The 18273-nt window shown below is 37.1% G+C and overlaps 1 protein-coding gene and 1 non-coding gene across 2 annotated transcripts in view; one reads left to right on the forward strand and one right to left on the reverse strand.

Moving 5' to 3' along the window:
* The window catches only part of LOC134658163 (uncharacterized), a 194064-nt gene that overhangs the window by 13760 nt on the left and 162031 nt on the right, over positions 1 to 18273 (forward strand). The gene's annotated exons all lie outside the window — the stretch shown is intronic.
* Trnaa-ggc (transfer RNA alanine (anticodon GGC)) lies at positions 2519 to 2585 on the reverse strand. The gene has a single exon. It is a non-coding gene; the product is annotated as a tRNA-Ala (tRNA).

Raw genomic sequence — 18273 nt, forward strand, 5'->3', positions numbered from 1 at the left:
CATCTGACAATGATAATTTCCTGTCCATTTTTAACTATCCATCGGTAAACCTTATTACAAAAGGCATAAGGTCCACCGATGGACAGTTGAGTGTTGCTGTTTATACCTAGCGACAATATCACCGTGGTGAAACAGGGGCCAGGTCATCAACCGCAGTCATCAAAAATGTAGAACCCAAAAAACATACAGCTGCCCCGTAATGACAAATCATATCAGCATAGTAGCGACGAACAGGGTCTTTCGACGTTAGTACAGTCGCCATCAGATACATCCGAGCGGCTAAGGCGCTCACCAATATCTGAACACGCCTCTATTGTCAAGGCGTCAGAGTGCGTGTTCAGATATTGTGAACACCTTGGCCGTTCCGATATATCTGATGGCGACTGTACAGACACGGCAACACAAATAATCAATGAATGATGAACGAGCCTCATTACGCATTCGGATCGACGGGCTTTACATGATAAAGGTGAGGACATACTGGCGATTTGCTTTTTATTTTAAATACATATGTACTATGCTGGTATTTTGTCGCATCGCGCATAAAAAATCTGTTTGAACTTGTTTTTTTTTTTTGCGCGAGAATAAGGAAAAACAATAAGTATTCAACTACTCCTAATGTCATTTACGCTTAATGAAATTTATTCATTACGTTGGTATGCACTTTTGAAACCATTGACGTATATCGCAGGACTGGCCTTACAACATACTGGATGCAGATCCGCCTGTCACTTTAGTGCGCAAGCGAGACATCGCTATATGTATACGTATAAGGCGCTTTCTCGCTCAAACAACGAAGCACATCAGTGTGATAACCGCGTATACAGGGGGTCTACCGCGAAAACTGAATAACGCAAATTGCGGGGATCTTTTTCTTTTACTCTCATTATGACTTAATTAAAGTGACAGAGAAAAATGCCCGCAAATGACGAACTTCGATTTTCGCGATTATAGCCCAGGACAAATAATCAATGATGTATGCGGCTAATGTATCTCTGGCCTAAGAAGTGCCCGCACGGTCTGAATAGTGTGTCAAAGGACAATTACCATTAAATATCCAGTATTAGGCGGTTGGCGCGGTGTTGCACGTAATTACACCGCCGTAACACGAGCTTTCGGTCGACGAGCGCTATTCAGGCATGCTTTACCAAATACGGGAAACGTTTGGCTGCGAGTACCTACAACTGTATGTAATACACTGCACTGTAATAGTACTAGGTACAGAAGATTCACTACCTAACAAAACGCGTCTATTACGACAGATATGACCGCTAGGTGGCGCAAGCGCGAGTAGGCGGCCGTTCCGTAGCGGTGCGCGGCAACTATTATGGATAGACACCGAAATTGGTGTGTGCCACATGTACTTGTAGCGACGCGACGAAATCGCGGAGTGAGCTACGCCTGCTAATGAGGTTAAACCCACAGATTATAAATTGTTTCAACTGTCAGGAACCTAACAAAAATCTGTTGTTTAATGTTACTTTGGCATATCTAATGACCTTTTTAGGGTTCCGTAGCCAAATGGCAAAAAACGGAACCCTTATAGATTCGTCATGTCTGTCTGTCTGTCCGTCTGTCTGTCCGTCCGTATGTCACAGCCACTTTTCTCCGAAACTATAAGAACTGTTGAAACTTGGTAAGTAGATGTATTCTGTGAACCGCATTAAGATTTGCACACAAAAATAGAAAAAAATCAATAAATTTTTGGGGTTCCCCATACTTCGAACTGAAACTCAAAATTTTTTTTTTCATCTAATAAAAATTAAACCACTATTCACTGCTTTGTACAATAATATATTTTAACCAAAACAACACAGCCGTAATTTTACACAGATGACGCCATATTGCCCGCGGAAGACAATCCATTCGTGGTGTTACAACTATTTAAACAAAGATCACATTTATTACCACTTTTAAACAGTTGTAAATTCTTTTCTTATTATTTAATTAGTTATGATATATGTTTATCTTACATAAGTTATTTATTAGGTTAATTAGTAGCACAAAAACACAGGATATATTACACCGGATGCCGCAATGCAATACTGTGGTAAAAAGCTAATCAATGACCGTATTTTTTTATTTAATATTAACAACTGGTATCAAAATAGAAATAGTTTGATGGCTAAAAGTGTTTTGCCAATAATAATGATATAAATTATCTTATATTTCTAACAATCGGCCATCCTGAATTTTTGCCTGACCCTAGGCAATAGAGATATACGCTATTTATTTTCCAAGAATTTGAGATTGAGATATTTATTGATAAAATTATAAATAATTTTAAATAATTAATTATAAGTAATTAAGAATATAATAATAAATAATAAAACATGACAATGATATGCTACTTATCACGGACTTCGTAGGTAAGAAAAATAATCGAAATCTTTGTCTTACAAAATACAATTAATTTACGTGTCCTACAATTACGAGGATGAGACAATACTGTGTATTCTATAAATTGTAAATACAGATGTCAATCACAATGAAAAAAAATATTAACGATGATCAACTCTGGCCAACGTGGGACTCGAACCCACATCCTTGGATTGCCGGTCCAATGCGTTACCAATTCCGCTGCCCAATTGCACTGTGTATTGTATACAATACAATATAAACACTCTTTATTACACACTTCAATAAAACAATACAGAAAGAAAACTGCAAAAGAAGTAGAGGTAAACAGCAGGCGGTCTTATCTCTAAAAAGCGATCTCTTCCAGACTACCTTTCGCAGAAATCGATAAACCTACATAATGTTAGTAGGATGAAATAAATCTATTACTAAATACACATAAAACAAACAATCTATCATACAACATGAAGATGATAAAGTATGGTATAAGTAGATAACAATTACGAACAGAAATTAACCACTTTACCGCACATGAAACCGTAAGTATAATATGTTAGTTATAATATTCAACTGTATTGACAGCTATTAAAGTTCAAATTTGAACAATTAAACATGCGTTAAAGCTTTATCTGTTAAGCGACAAACTTATTTTTACATTCTTTGATGTCATAAAAAACAAAATAAAAAAAAAACAAAAACAAAGCAAGTTAGAAATCTTACTAAGTTACTTGTTACTTTTTCGGCCATCCTTAACAGATTGGATGTCCTCATTCAATTATATATCATTATTTATTGCTAACACAAACACATATTGACAATTTTATTATAATAAAAAAAATACATTTTGGTCTATGTATTATGACATTCAGTATTATTTTAACAAAATACTACTGGGATAACATAGTCTCTTTTTTTTAAATGGTAAAAAAAAATCCTTCACTTTTACACACTTATTCTTAAACACAAATTAGTCGCTAACTTGATGTGGGTAAACGTAACATAAGTAGAATCTAGTGACTTTTCATCTTGTCTCCAGTCATACACACTAGATTGTCCTTACAGTCTTTGGCAGTTATTTATTTATTAATTTAAAATTTAAATCAGACAAGCAACAAGGCTATATTACAAATGCCTTACAGACTAACATACATAACATTTTATAAACTTAAAAGTTAACACTATTTCGGGGACAAAACAGCGTGGCTCCGTTGAATCGTCTGGTCTTGTGTCGGATCCGGCAGTTTTCCGCGGGACCTCCGAAACACGACACCTTTTGACCATAAATCGGCGCACTCGATTGTCCCCTGCAGCAGTTGCGGTACGCTCGCCACAAAAGAGTTGAAATTAGTGTAGTGGCCTAGTGGCGCGATCGAAGCTGGAACATCCTCGGCGCGTAGTACGTAGACCTCAGAAACAGAAATTAACAGTGTCAGACTCACACAGAATGTAAGTGTCTCGAAGGTTGTTTTGTCACATGTAATTTTAAAGGTTGTCATTTATCAATTACAGGTCATACAGACCGGACGTCACAGTATTCGATAAGTCGTGGCAAAGTACACACACAGGGTGTAAAACATGCGTATAGTTATCATTACGTATATCACGATACACACACAGGGTGTAAGAGCGTTTGGTAAGTGGTAGCAAAGTACACACACAGGGTATACTAACATTTGTACTGTTATCATTATATACCACAATAACCACACAGGCCGTAAGGGTGTTTGGTAAGTTGTAGCAAATTAAGTGTACAGACACAGGCTGTAAGGTGAGCTTGTAACGGCGTACCCGCACAGGGAGCATCCGTCTTATGCAAGTGGTGCTGCTTGTTACCGCGTTTTCACACAGGGAGCTATCAGGCTCAAGCAAGCTTACTTGGTGATCCCTGTTACCGCGTTCTCACACAGGGAGCTATCGGCCTCAGATAGGGTTCCGAGAAACAATAGTCACTTTTGATATATTTTTAATAAATTGGATACTATATTCTATATTGAATAAAATATATTTTATAGGAAAGAAAATTGCGCAAGCTTTTAACAAGTACTTTACAAATCAAACTTGGTAAATCGAAACAGGAAGGGGAAATGGGAGAATTCCCAGAACGATTAAAAATAGGTACCGTAAAACGAGGTGACTTTAGGAAATTTTGGGGATACTTTGATAGTTTTAAAACTGCCACTAAATTATCATTATTCATTATTTTCTCGAACTGTTCGTGTAACAAGTTAGATTATTATACATACTTGTTTACCTACTACTAAAAAATCCGAATAAAAATATGTAACGGCTGAAAAACTGAAATATCGAAGTCGCCCCTGCATTTGAAAGTCACCCCGGTTTACGGTATCGTAAAACCGCTTTTAGAGAAAAGGTGACAAGATTTAGCCAGCTATAGATCTGTGACATTGCTTTCCATTTTTTTTCAAAAATTACACAAAAGAAATTAATAACTCTTTTTATGGACATTTTGAAACAAATAACTTATACACACATTAATATGGCAAGTATTGAGCCTTTGCGCGTAATTGTAACAAATGTTGAGAAACATATTATAGTGTAAGTGAACTTTGTTAAATGATTTTGACAATTAATGGTAACTGTGCACAGCATGCAGTCACAGTCCATAAATGAAAAATTGTTCACCTTACGGTGCAACATAGTGATACAATGATGATGTATATGGGGCCCGTATTTATGTATATATACCTGTTGGACAAATAAATGCTTTTGACTTACTGTTACCGCGGTCTCGCACAGGGAGCTATCGGCCTCAAGCAAGCTTATTTGATGATCCCTGTTACCGCGTTCTCACACAGGAAGCTATCGGCCTCAGGCGATCTATCACACTTGTTACGGCGTACCCGCACAGGGAGCATCCGTCTCATGCAAGCGTAAGTGGTGCTGCTTGTTACCGCGTTCTCACACAGGGAGCTATCGGCCTCAAGCGAGCTTATTGGGTGACCCCTGTTACCGCGTTCTCACACAAGGAGCTATCGGCCTCAGAGGTCCTAACGCTTGTTACCGCGTACCCGCACAGGGGGTATCGGCCTCAAGCAAGCGTTTCAAATAGATCTTGTTACCGCGTACGCACGCTGGACGTAGCAGCCTCAGCCAAACTAAGCGCAGTGAAGTGGTGGTGAGTTATCTTCCAGCTGCTGCGCACACAGATTGGATGCAGCGGCCTCCAACCATGTCATCTTAGCACTCGGATGTATGCACTCAGTTCAACTAAGCGCAGTGAAGTGGTGGTGAGTTATCTTCCAGGTACCGCGTACACACACTGGATGCAGCGGCCTCCAACCATATTGTCTCAGCACTCAGATGTATGCACTCAATTCCGACATGTAAATCATTAAACATACTACACTTTACTTATGAAACATACACAAAGATATATTAATATATATCGGTTAGACTTTGGTAGGAATTGCGTTAGCAATAACTTAAATTAAAATGAAACACGAGTGCAGCAAACTCATGAATATGAATTTCATGTATACAAACTATTTTTACGAAACCATAATCTGAAATTGATTTTCAGAACCAGGCTCAAAATTAGAGGCTAGTCCTATCCACAGTTTTATCTATCTGCTGAGTTAACATTATTATTATGTATTTTCGGATCGAGAACTCTAGAACCATTCCTCAGTCTAAAAACATTATAAGTATAAAATTTATATTATAAATCCAATTTGGATCTAGGCACTAGTAGTAATGGAACAATTGCCAAATAGTCGTACTGTACAAATTGCCTGTTGTAGCTGCCGTGCAGGTCAGGATCTCGACGACTCAAATAAAAAGCTTTGATTTAAAGTAAACTCATGTAATCTTCCAAAGTACTGGTTTAAATAAATCTTTGTTGTTTGTTTGCATATCCCCACACAAATTCAGATATATTCGCTGTCAAAATTGTTGTAATTAGATTATTATTGAGTCTCAAAATTGTCCTACAAATGACCACGCCTTTTATATTTCCAGTTGTAACAATTTCTTTGACCATAATAATGCTAGTATAGTGCGCCTCTATTGGCACTATAAATTTGTGCTCAAATAGACATTACCATGGATATAATATAGGTACTTAAAGATAAAGTCTAAGCGAGCTGTCACTGTTACCACTTTTGTTTAGTGTACGATTAACAATGTGAATCCACCTTGCTGTAGCCATGTCGATAAAGTCATATCGATAAACTATCGACATTTCTTGCAATTTAATTTTACTTGAAAGGTTTAACGACAACTAAAATAAACAAAAAAACACTTCTATTCTTTATGGAGGTTATCAGATCACGATTTTATCGTCGCGCCACATCAGGGAACAAAGGGAAAGTTCAAATTTTTAATTACAATACACAAATACCTACTAAAATATGTGTTCCGCAATAATTGAATTATATTATGATATTATAATATATTCATTATCCATTAGCATTTCAATTATGTTTATTTTTAACGAAGATATTGAAGCTTCAATTAATCGCTATTTCGTTTCGCTGTGTAGCGTTTATCGATATATAACATGATTAAATTCGACTTTTCACATCCCTAAAAGAGCACACATACGTTTTTACGCACACATACACAACTTGACACCACTTAAATCGGTAACACCTCTTGATTTGAAGTCCATCTTGTCAACAGCATGGTTGTCCTTTTTTGACAAACGGCTTTTTTTTTAAAGAGCGAGGAGAGAGAAATGATACTAGTTGCTGCGCCGTCAAAGAGAACAGACAACGTTGGGGCCTTGGACATAACATTTTGTAATTTAGGTATATCATGGTAACTAAATGAGCTCTGTTGACTGTTTGTGGAAATTGTCGAAACTTAAATTAGAAGATACAAATTATAGGTATAGAACAGCTCAGAGATAAAAGTACTATTCTAATTTATTAAAGTACAACTTTTATTTTAAAACATGTCATATGTATAGGTATTCGCTAATCATTTAAGCTTGATTATTACTGAAAATATATTTAATGCTTGTATTCAACATGGCGTTACTGCAATATACTTTCAACTGGAACTTTGTCTACTGACAAAAAGTAACTATAGCTGATAAAAACTATAGGTAAAAATATAAATCTGAATAATTATTTCTACAACCAAATCAATTTAAAGATGGTTATCAGTTATCACTTATCAGTAATACCCATAGATTTAAAAGTAAAGATAATGAAAATCGTAAAACTGTATGCGACTGCTGACTCTATTTTTCTATGCACAATCATAATGCTAGGCCATAGGCTAGTTTAGTAAGTTTTTAAGTAGTCGACAGGATTTCAACATAATCAACACAGTGAAGACGAACTACCTTCTTGCTACTATATTTACAACTTATAGACTTCTAGTGATGGGTAGGACATAAATTTAAAATGAGTTTGTATAGGTACCTCATTATCTAAAATGTTTCTATGAAAGGTACTAGCATATTTTCAGCATCAACTCCAATGGTAACCAGAATTATTATATATCTGTATATATTTCTGTATTCCAAACTTCGCTTCTACATATATAGGTATATATAATATTTATAGGTATATGTATATACTGCGCATAAGGTCCACTCCACAGCAAGGGAACACTGTGTAACCATAAGCTTTTACAACTTTAAACATGACTGCCGACGGAAACAATGCACGTACTTCCCCGCTGTCCGTAATGTATAAGTTCACCCATTTACTACGCGTGGTAAAACTTCAAACAATACTTACTAAACTAGCAGTCCGCGGTAAAATAGGTGACGCGATCTGTCTCAATCGCTTAACTATGATACTGTCCGCGGTTATCATTATGCAAGCAAAATTAAATGTATCAAAATTTGTAATTCGAACAACAATTTTGATCGAAAACGGATTACTGGATAAGAATAAATACCTACTTTGCGGATTTAAATCCGCCTTCTCGATGATTTTTTCTTGTACATTACAGATTAATGCAAAATAAGTAAATAAACTTAAAACATACCGAGTACAATGTCATGCGAAATTGTGAAAACTGCGATATCAAAATTATTTGACATTGTAATTTGAACTCTCCGGTCCCAGCAATAACGTTGCAATTTCAGCATCTAGCTATAACTCGGCTATACTCGGAAATAGTTCATAAAATTGAAACTATCAATACGTTGCAGTTTGATAATTAAATTATGCAAATCACTATGTACTTAACTTCAATTTGATCCACCATTTTTCATGAACACTTTGTTTACAAAAAAAAAACGATTAGACCAAATTTAGACTTTATTTTGATATCAATAAGAACCTCGACCAACGTCTTCCGAAATAAACAAGAGAAACATACAAATCTTAACAAGTATGTTTTAGATAATGAAATAAAATAGTATCTTTAATCAGCATATTCATTCAAAACAAATGTCAACCATTGGAAGAAGGGAAAAAGGTTGGTCGTTTTCGGTTGCACTAGCCGACATCCAGCCGGTTCATAGAAATGTAAACATAAACAATGCAATTGGCACTTACCGGTCAAAACACGGTTAAATCGCAAATACTTCACCTTTATATTGGACGTAGATGTTCCGTGACACTTCTGAGATAATAAAAATTAAACCACTATTCACTGCTTTGTACAATAATATATTTTAACCAAAACAACACAGCCGTAATTTTACACAGATGACGCCATATTGCCCGCGGAAGACAATCCATTCGTGGTGTTACAACTATTTAAACAAAGATCACATTTATTACCACTTTTAAACAGTTGTAAATTCTTTTCTTATTATTTAATTAGTTATGATATATGTTTATCTTACATAAGTTATTTATTAGGTTAATTAGTAGCACAAAAACACAGGATATATTACACCGGATGCCGCAATGCAATACTGTGGTAAAAAGCTAATCAATGACCGTATTTTTTTATTTAATATTAACAACTGGTATCAAAATAGAAATAGTTTGATGGCTAAAAGTGTTTTGCCAATAATAATGATATAAATTATCTTATATTTCTAACACATCTAACCCATACGTGTGGGGTATCTATGGATAGGTCTTCAAAAATGATATAGAGGTTCCTAATATCATTTTTAGGGTTCCGTAGCCAAATGGCAAAAAACGGAACCCTTATAGATTCGTCATGTCTGTCTGTCTGTCTGTCTGTCTGTCTGTCTGTCTGTCTGTCCGTCTGTCCGTCTGTCTGTCCGTCCGTATGTCACAGCCACTTTTCTCCGAAACTATAAGAACTATACTGTTGAAACTTGGTAAGTAGATGTATTCTGTGAACCGCATTAAGATTTTCACACAAAAATAGAAAAAAAACAATAAATTTTTGGGGTTCCCCATACTTCGAACTGAAACTCAAAAAAAATTTTTTCATCAAACCCATACGTGTGGGGTATCTCTGGATAGGTCTTCAAAAATGATATTGAGGTTTCTAATATCATTTTTTTCTAAACTGAATAGTTTGCGCGAGATACACTTCCAAAGTGGTAAAATGTGTGTCCCCCCCCTGTAACTTCTAAAATAAGAGAATGATAAAACTAAAAAAAATATATGATGTACATTACCATGTAAACTTCCACCGAAAATTGGTTTGAACGAGATCTAGTAAGTAGTTTTTTTTATACGTCATAAATCGCCTAAATACGGAACCCTTCATGGGCGAGTCCGACTCGCACTTGGCCGCTTTTTTTCTAAACTGAATAGTTTGCGCGAGAGACACTTCCAAAGTGGTAAAATGTGTGTCCCCCCCCCCCTAACTTCTAAAATAAGAGAATGATAAAACTAAAAAAAATATATGATGTACATTACCATGTAAACTTCCACCGAAAATTGGTTTGAACGAGATCTAGCAAGTAGTTTTTTTTTAATACGTCATAAATCGCCTAAATACGGAACCCTTCATGGGCGAGTCCGCTTGCACTCGCACTTGGCCGCTTTTTTTGACGATTGCAGCGCCATCTGTGTTGGTTAAGCTCTGCGCGTTCATCCTCAATTCCTCATTAAAGAAAGATGGAGACACCAATTCTCACCAGGTCTTAACACGTTTATTTAATAGTTTATTTTTTTCTAGACTGTCTGCCTATAATAGTAGGTTACATTTCAATTGAAACCAAATAAAAACGCACACTTTCCCCGCTTGGCACTATTTGGTAAAAATATATAGCACGAATTTGAAAACTCCCAGGAACAAATCCAATGTCGGCAGGCTGTGGCACAGAGGCAAAGTAAAAGGGTAAAATATGTGTCCTTCCATCAGAGAAGGGTCCTTATGTTCCATGTGCATTTTATTTTTGGATAGGTGAAGATAATATTATATTTGTGTTTTATTATTTCAGTCGCAGTGGTGTAGGTTTTCCGCATTCCGCATTAAGCCAGCTTTAAGGCTTCGTCACACAGGCGCGTTTTCCGGGCGGGGCGTGAGCGGGGCGCGCCGCTTTTACATATAAAACGCTCACGCCCCGCCCGAAAAACGCCCCTGTGTGACGGAACCTTTAATGTCAATATATCATGTGTTTTGTTTTGTATGTATTTAAAAAAATAACAAATATTTTCCCCCACAATACATAGTTTTTACACAAGCACATACCACAATATATAGGACACGTGTTATCGCATCGGGCAGTAATTGCTCGGCTGGCTGTTTGTTCACGATGAATCAATATTTTCGGCCGGCTGTATGCAGTACGTATCTACTTACCGGCGCCCGGCAATTTTAACGATGTAGTTATTAACGTAGGCTTTCAATATTTGTTTATACACAGGACCGAACGGGGACAATATTTTATTTATTTAGAAATTTAAATCGGGCAACAAGGCCCATATTACAAATACCTTACAGACTAACATACATATGTATTGTATAAACTTAAAACTAAACACTAGTTATTTAGTCGACAAAACGGCGTGGCTCTGTTGCATCGGCTGCTCTTCTGTCGGATTCGGCAGTTTGCCCCGGAACCTCTGAAACACGACACCTTTCGGCCAGAAGTATTTCGGTATATGCGTTTAGTTTAGGGCTAGGAAATATATATATAGCTTAACTTGCCTTTTCGTATGTACTGCCATTGCAAGGAAATTAATTTCTGTACCTACCGTTTCGTAGGTATCTTGTCACCGTTACAATAGTATGAGGTTTCTATAGCGACTCTGATACTGACTGTCACTGTGACAAGGTATAAAATGGTACGGAAATTAAATTATTTTACTGTGCAGTCTGTACAGTCGAACGCAGGAAATCAACGCAATCTCATTGGTTTGATGAGACTATGACTATCTAAAAAGAAGTACAATCGGCTATAGAAGTTTGTGTCAAAAATAAATTCACAAAACTGATTAAATGTACATCTACCAGTAAATTACGCACATCATGTTTTATTTGGATAAAAGCGGACACGACGCCCTGATATTTATTTATTTTTGAAGTGAAAACTTCTTTAGCGGCGCTGTGCACTTTTTTGAGGCGGGAAAAAAATGTTAAACTCGAACCTGATCGAAAAACTGTTAAGTACTTACATGTAATAATGTCATTGAGTTTTTCTTTATTGATTTAAATGCCTAGAACCTAACTGGTATTAATATAACTCGAGTACTAACAGTGATGTGCTTAGGGGTTTCATGTAATGCGACGAAATTACTCTAGATGGCGTTAACCTCAATTATACATAGTGCATTTTGCATTGAGTTTTCACTTCTACCGGCACTCCCTGAGTGAAACCCGTTGTTCTTTTTTAAGGAGTACCAACTGCTACAAAAACATACAAATTTAGGTAACAATATAAAGCCAATTACATATCATATCATAGCAAAGTACGCAGAATCGGCGCCAGCCTTCGAGTTGCAGAAAATCGCCCGAGCTACAATACAATATCCTAGCAAAGTCGCGTTTCAAATTTCAAATAATGTTGAGTCCCTGGTCTATTAGCGGTGCCACCACGCCTTCTACTTACTTTACAATTTATACCACAATCATAAATGTCATAATCATGTTCAGTGTCATTTCATTACGCTGAAGTATTTTCTACACGTACATGTTTGTACAGGCGACATCAAAGATCTGTGTACACTTTATTACAATGGAATAAGATTCAAAAAGAGTAAACATCCGTGACGGCCGACCTACACGTAATGTGCTAAAGTCATGCCCATTCGCCATTTCGGAAGGTGTGTCTAATCTGTAACGTCAATTCGTGTTTTTAGTTATTGGTACTGTTGCGTAATGAGAAGCACGAGTAAACGGTCTGGGCTTTAACCGCGAAAATCGCGCCTCGTAAATTACGGGCATTTTTCTCTGTCATTCTAATTACGCCTTCATTGGAGTAAAAGAGAAAGATCCCCGCAATTCGCGAATTTTCGTTTTCGCGGTTGTGGTCCCCTGGTTTACAAAGTTAAGCCTGATACATACTACATAGACCACGGCTCCGGCTCCGTGCTTACGCACGCCGTTTTGTAATGTATGGAATTTTATAGCGACTGCCACATAGCTTGCGTTGCGTGCCCTACAAATAATGAGAATTGGCCTCTGCGTCGCTTATGGTTATCTTGGATATCAGCGTCGTGACTTAAGGGCTCATTATTGGTAATCTTTGCGGACGCTGTAACCGGTATCTTACATACTTTATATGTATATTCATTTTTGCATTTTAATGAGCTTAATCATTAATCGATTTAATAGGTACATAGTACGTAAACCGCATTCATTATTTAATGTACATACATAGTATCATCATATTATCTTTAGATTCTTAAGTATCTATGGTTAACCATAAATAAAAAAATAGTATACACCCCTCGGCCAGTAAATAACAAAGCCTCATCACATGTTTCTTGACAATTCCATGAGATCTGAGACATTTCTTACTTTACTGCTAGGTATGTAATATACTATTGTATTGTGTTGTAAGTATGAATACCGTCGTTATTTCCACATTCGCTAATGACAACATCAAGGCGTGATGAACGATAATATTTGCGCGTTTGTTTGAGAAAACGTTTTTCAGAATATGAACAAATATTGTGCTTATGTCTGCGATAACATACGCTAATCGAGCTAAACATAGGCGCCGGCAATGTATTATCATAGAACAATACTGGCCTAGATCTAATGAATGCTTGTAGCCGAACTAGCCGAGGTGTCTGGCGTGCGACTTCCAGAGGGGCTACCGCGAAAACCGAAATTCGCAAATTGCGGGGATCTTTCTCTTTTTCTCCAATGCAGGCGTAATTAGAGTGACAGGGTAAAATGACCGCAATTTGCGAAATTCAATTTTCGCGTTTATCTCAAGAGCTCACATGAGTTCGATGCCAGACTCGTACCAACGAGGGAAACGTTTAGTTGAGTTGAGGTTTATAATACGGTAATATGCAGATGAAGTAACAACTAAACTTTGACCGCCAAAGACTGACTGATGCGCACGGTTACAGTGTAATATAGACCTTCACGCATTCCGTTAAGGTTTACGATGGTGCGTTATGTTTTACAGGCGTAGCGTTCAAACTGTTCAAAGGAACCATTGGTGGATCCTATGCCTTTGCAATAAGCTTTAAGGTTCCGTCACACAGGCGCGTTTTCCGGGCGGGGCGTGAGCGGACCGCGCCGCTTTTACAGTATATAAAACCTTCAAAACGCGCATGTGTGACGGAGCCTTTAGGCAGGCTATATTAGGCCAAGCGCGCACCACGATTTTAATTTTTGCGACACGATTTTAAAACCGCGCTGTAATACATATTTTCTTGTCGCATGTGCGCGCACTGACATATAAACACATACGTTGCATTTCTGCGACAAAATAATCGCGCGACAAAAATCGTGGTGCGCGCTTGGCCTTAGCTAGCTGGCGCGGGTGCATGGAGCAAGCGCACGCACGCGCGGGTGCTATTGTAGGTAAAATCCGTCGCACTTTAACGTTGCTCATACTATTTTTCGTTAACCTAACCGGGTGAGCCCGCTCCGTGCAACCGCGACAGCTAGTGGCCTTTACGAATCGTCAGTTAACAGTAACTTAAGGTTCCGTCACACAGGCGCGTAATCCGGGCGGGGCGTGAGCGTTTTATATGTAAAAGCGGCGCGCACCGCTCACTCCCCGCCCGGAGTACGCGCCTGTGTGATGGATGAAGCCTTAAGGAACTTGTATCCCGTTGGCTCTCGTCTGAATGAACGGCCGTTTGACTGAAGATGCATCGTTAAGTATGCACTATTATCGTTAACATTTGACCTGGGCAGCGATTGCATATCTCTCGTCTTGACCTTAATGAGACCAATGCACTCACGCGACCCTCTTATCGTGCTATTGTTAACAAGTATAGTTAAACGAAACCCTAAAAAATTGGCTGTTAATTAAACATGACTATTATCATTGTTTCGTTGGTTGTACATATACTGCGTTTAACTGACAGGCCGGTATCGTCCGGCGGACGGATCGTCAGTGGGCCCCTTCTCGCCCTTTCATAAACGCGGTACTAGCCTCAATTAGCTTATAATCGTTTGATTTTTTTTTAACATGGTATTCAGAGTCGGCCGGACAAATCCGGCCCTGTTTCTCTCTGCCCTAGATGACAAAATATTTTTATAGCTAGTACAACCTAATACTAAGCTATTTACATTCTTGTTTGCACAAACCTAACACTAAGCTAATTTGATTGAATCTGTCATTTGGACTTATTTATATGTAAGAAAGGGATAAAACATAAATTAACTAATTTAAGTCATAAATTAACTAGTTTAACTAATACCGGGGTGAGACAAATTCAAACTAAACCAGACAAACAATGGGCACGATTCTTCTTAGATTTAACATCGCTTCTACTATCAATAACTGCTAGTATATAATTATGCCACTTCGATAACGGAGACTTCTAGTCAAATTAAAAGTCAAGAACACCATTCTTGCTTTTCTATTATGTGATACATCTATAAAATGCTTTATTTTTTAGCTTTTGTTTGGATCAATCATGATGCTGAAGTTAATACTGAAAAACGTCTGTCAACAACAGGAGCAACAACGACAAGACCTTAATTATACATAAAATTATCTCGACCGAGCGCTAGTAAACAATAAAAATAAACAATTTTACGATCGTGACATTTTTATGGGACGACCAAATTTATCGCGACCGAGTTTGCTCTTTATTTATGTCCTTCGTACACAACATAAATGTATGAACGTGTCTTCCACGTGTATTATGTGTCACACGGTGTGACATTAATTTGTCGTTTTTTAAGAACTTTATTTTAGCTTGTGCTGCTGTGATTTGTGGGGTATCGTTGTAAATGCTCTGTTGAGTAATTTGCACAGCTTGTACGTTCATATGAAGGCTCATCTCGAAAACACTGCATTTCAAATGTAATCTTAAGTTTATCTCTACAAGGTTGAGAATACTGTAGTTATTTTAAGATAAGATACCGGATTATTGAGATGTACGATGATTTAAAAAGCGGTTCTACGTGGGAAGTGCTTTTAAATATAAATTAGATTTAGATCTTCATCATTTGACCTAAAACAAACATTTGTAAACAGTGTACATGCTGTTGAACCCTTTCTTAATGTCTCATTGACTTTTCATCAACGTGTTTTATCGTTTACCCTTATCTTTCATGTACAGCTTCTGTTATTCATCCCCGTTGATAAGATAGGGAAATGATTTCTCACCTTTATCCCCAATGCATTCTCATCTATTGCTTTAGAACCTGAGCCTGAACCGCTTTCAGGCAATTACTTCTCGCTTCGCACGATCTTCGGTAACCTCTGCTCTGTTGTAAAACTTGTGTAAAACCATTTGTGAGAGAACGAAAAAAATGGTTGGGCTAGACTTACACTAGGATAACAGTAAATATTATTTGTAAATCGCTTTTCGTACCTATTTCGCAGGTTGTATTGTACCCTAGTTTCTGAGGCCTTCAAGCCTGATAAATTTGGTGCTCATATGTATTAAAGAGAATCGTGAGATCGTCTAGTTTAGTAGTCGTTATTATAGTTCGGTTTTTTTAGCATTAGAAAGAACTTGCAAGAAGATAAGCGATCTTGACATGTCTTTTAATTGAAAAACGCTTTTTAAAAATCAAAAACTATTACTTATGAAAGCAGAAGAATATAAATGATCGTATTAGATTCATAATTGTTACATATTTGCCGTAACTTATTTTTAAATTGTGTTTTTCAATTAAAAGACACATCAAGATTATTTACCTTATTTCTAATGCTAAAAAAACGAACTATAGGATTGTTTAACTGCGATTAGCGCTGAATTTTCGTTCAAAAATTGATAACTCATTAGAAATGGAAACTTTAATCAAACCATTTGTTTGGTACTGATAAATGCATATCAAATAACTCTCCAATATTAATTATTCGCTGTATTTAAACTGTATGTGTAATAAAATGTAAATCCATACACAATATTGCAAAAGGATTTACCCAAAACCCATATTGATCATATTGAACGTCCAGTATCGCGGAAGCCTTTTAATTATGCAAATATTTTAATTAAGTCTGGCATTAAATTAAAATAACGGGACGTTAAAATTTTATACGACGACCCAAATTTGAACGAAAACTACGCAGGCCTGCGCTGTGATTGGGTATTGATTTATTTTAGACAATGTTTTAACATTCATGAAGCAATATTTGCTCTGTCGGATTGATTCTATGTTGTAGTTCGGTTATTCGAGATTTGATTGGAACTGGCATGTTTGTTGGAATGTGTTTCGATAATATTCAGCGCTTAGGGCTGTATAAGCCGAAGCTTATATTGGAAAACCTGTCAGATGTGATTCAAACCATATATTAACTATAGTAGATTAGATTGTACAAAACTTGCGTCACATAATAACCTTAAAATTCAACATATGTAATAATCAATGCTAATTGCTAACTACGTAGTTAACTACACGTTTATGCACCTGCATAGCTGCGATACTCCACATACATGAGCGTGCATGCCACCCGCACATGTGGCCTGTTCTTTGCATGACACATGACATTGTTTTAAAATTATATGCATAATATAACCTACTTTTTGCAAATGAATGAATGCAAGATAAATTGAGGATATTTTTGTAACGTGATTTACATTATCAGTCTTTATTACTGTAGAAAAATCACTTGTACCTTTTCTAAGTAAGGATTGCTTTTCTTCCAGACAATTATAGTTGGTCAAACCATCAATTTGTCAGTCAGTAAGAACCAGGAAAACTATACTCATCCTTTTCTTTTGGGTGCTAGTACTAGTATAAGACAAATAATATAGTATGATTCTCTCTGTCTATGTTTGAAATGAGACAGTCCTTTGACAAACTATATATTGAGTTTAAAGGCTTTAATTTAAAGACCGGCAACGCTCTTACAGCCCCTTTGGTGTTGGGGGTGTCCCTAGGCCATCAGGCGATTCGCCTATTCGATTACTATATCATAAAAAAAATGTTATGACGACGATATATTTACAGCGTATATAATGCGGAGTCATCCAACACTCGTCAAATTTACCAGCGCGTTATGGCAGCAGCTGCCACGCCTTGTACAAGAAGTCTATAGCACATTTCTTCGAAGTTTTAAACCGTCGTAAAGCACAAATGCCGCAGCTTACCGAGAAAATCAATTCCAGGAGCAAGCTCGGGAATAGGTCGCCACTGAAAATACAGTAACAGTTTTATATGGCTCTTTTAATAGTATAGTTACTCTCGTGCACACTGTCGTGTCGACTTATTTAATGGCACTTAAGAGTTTACACTATTAGCGCGTCACGCCCGAGACGAGAGGTTTTCACCAATATTCATTCAGAAATATGAACTTAAACCGATAGTATCGGATGGAAAAACACACAACAGGACATCGCGCGATTTTGGGTGCTAGATAACTTCAAAACTTTCGTTTCTAATGTAATATTTTACAAGGTTCTGCGTTCCTTAATTGTTTGAGCGTGTACCTGGCTTCTGTCCGCTCTCCTGCCAAGAGGTGTT

The sequence above is a fragment of the Cydia amplana genome, chromosome 21, assembly GCF_948474715.1.
Source record: "Cydia amplana chromosome 21, ilCydAmpl1.1, whole genome shotgun sequence".
NCBI classification, from domain to species: domain Eukaryota; kingdom Metazoa; phylum Arthropoda; class Insecta; order Lepidoptera; family Tortricidae; genus Cydia; species Cydia amplana.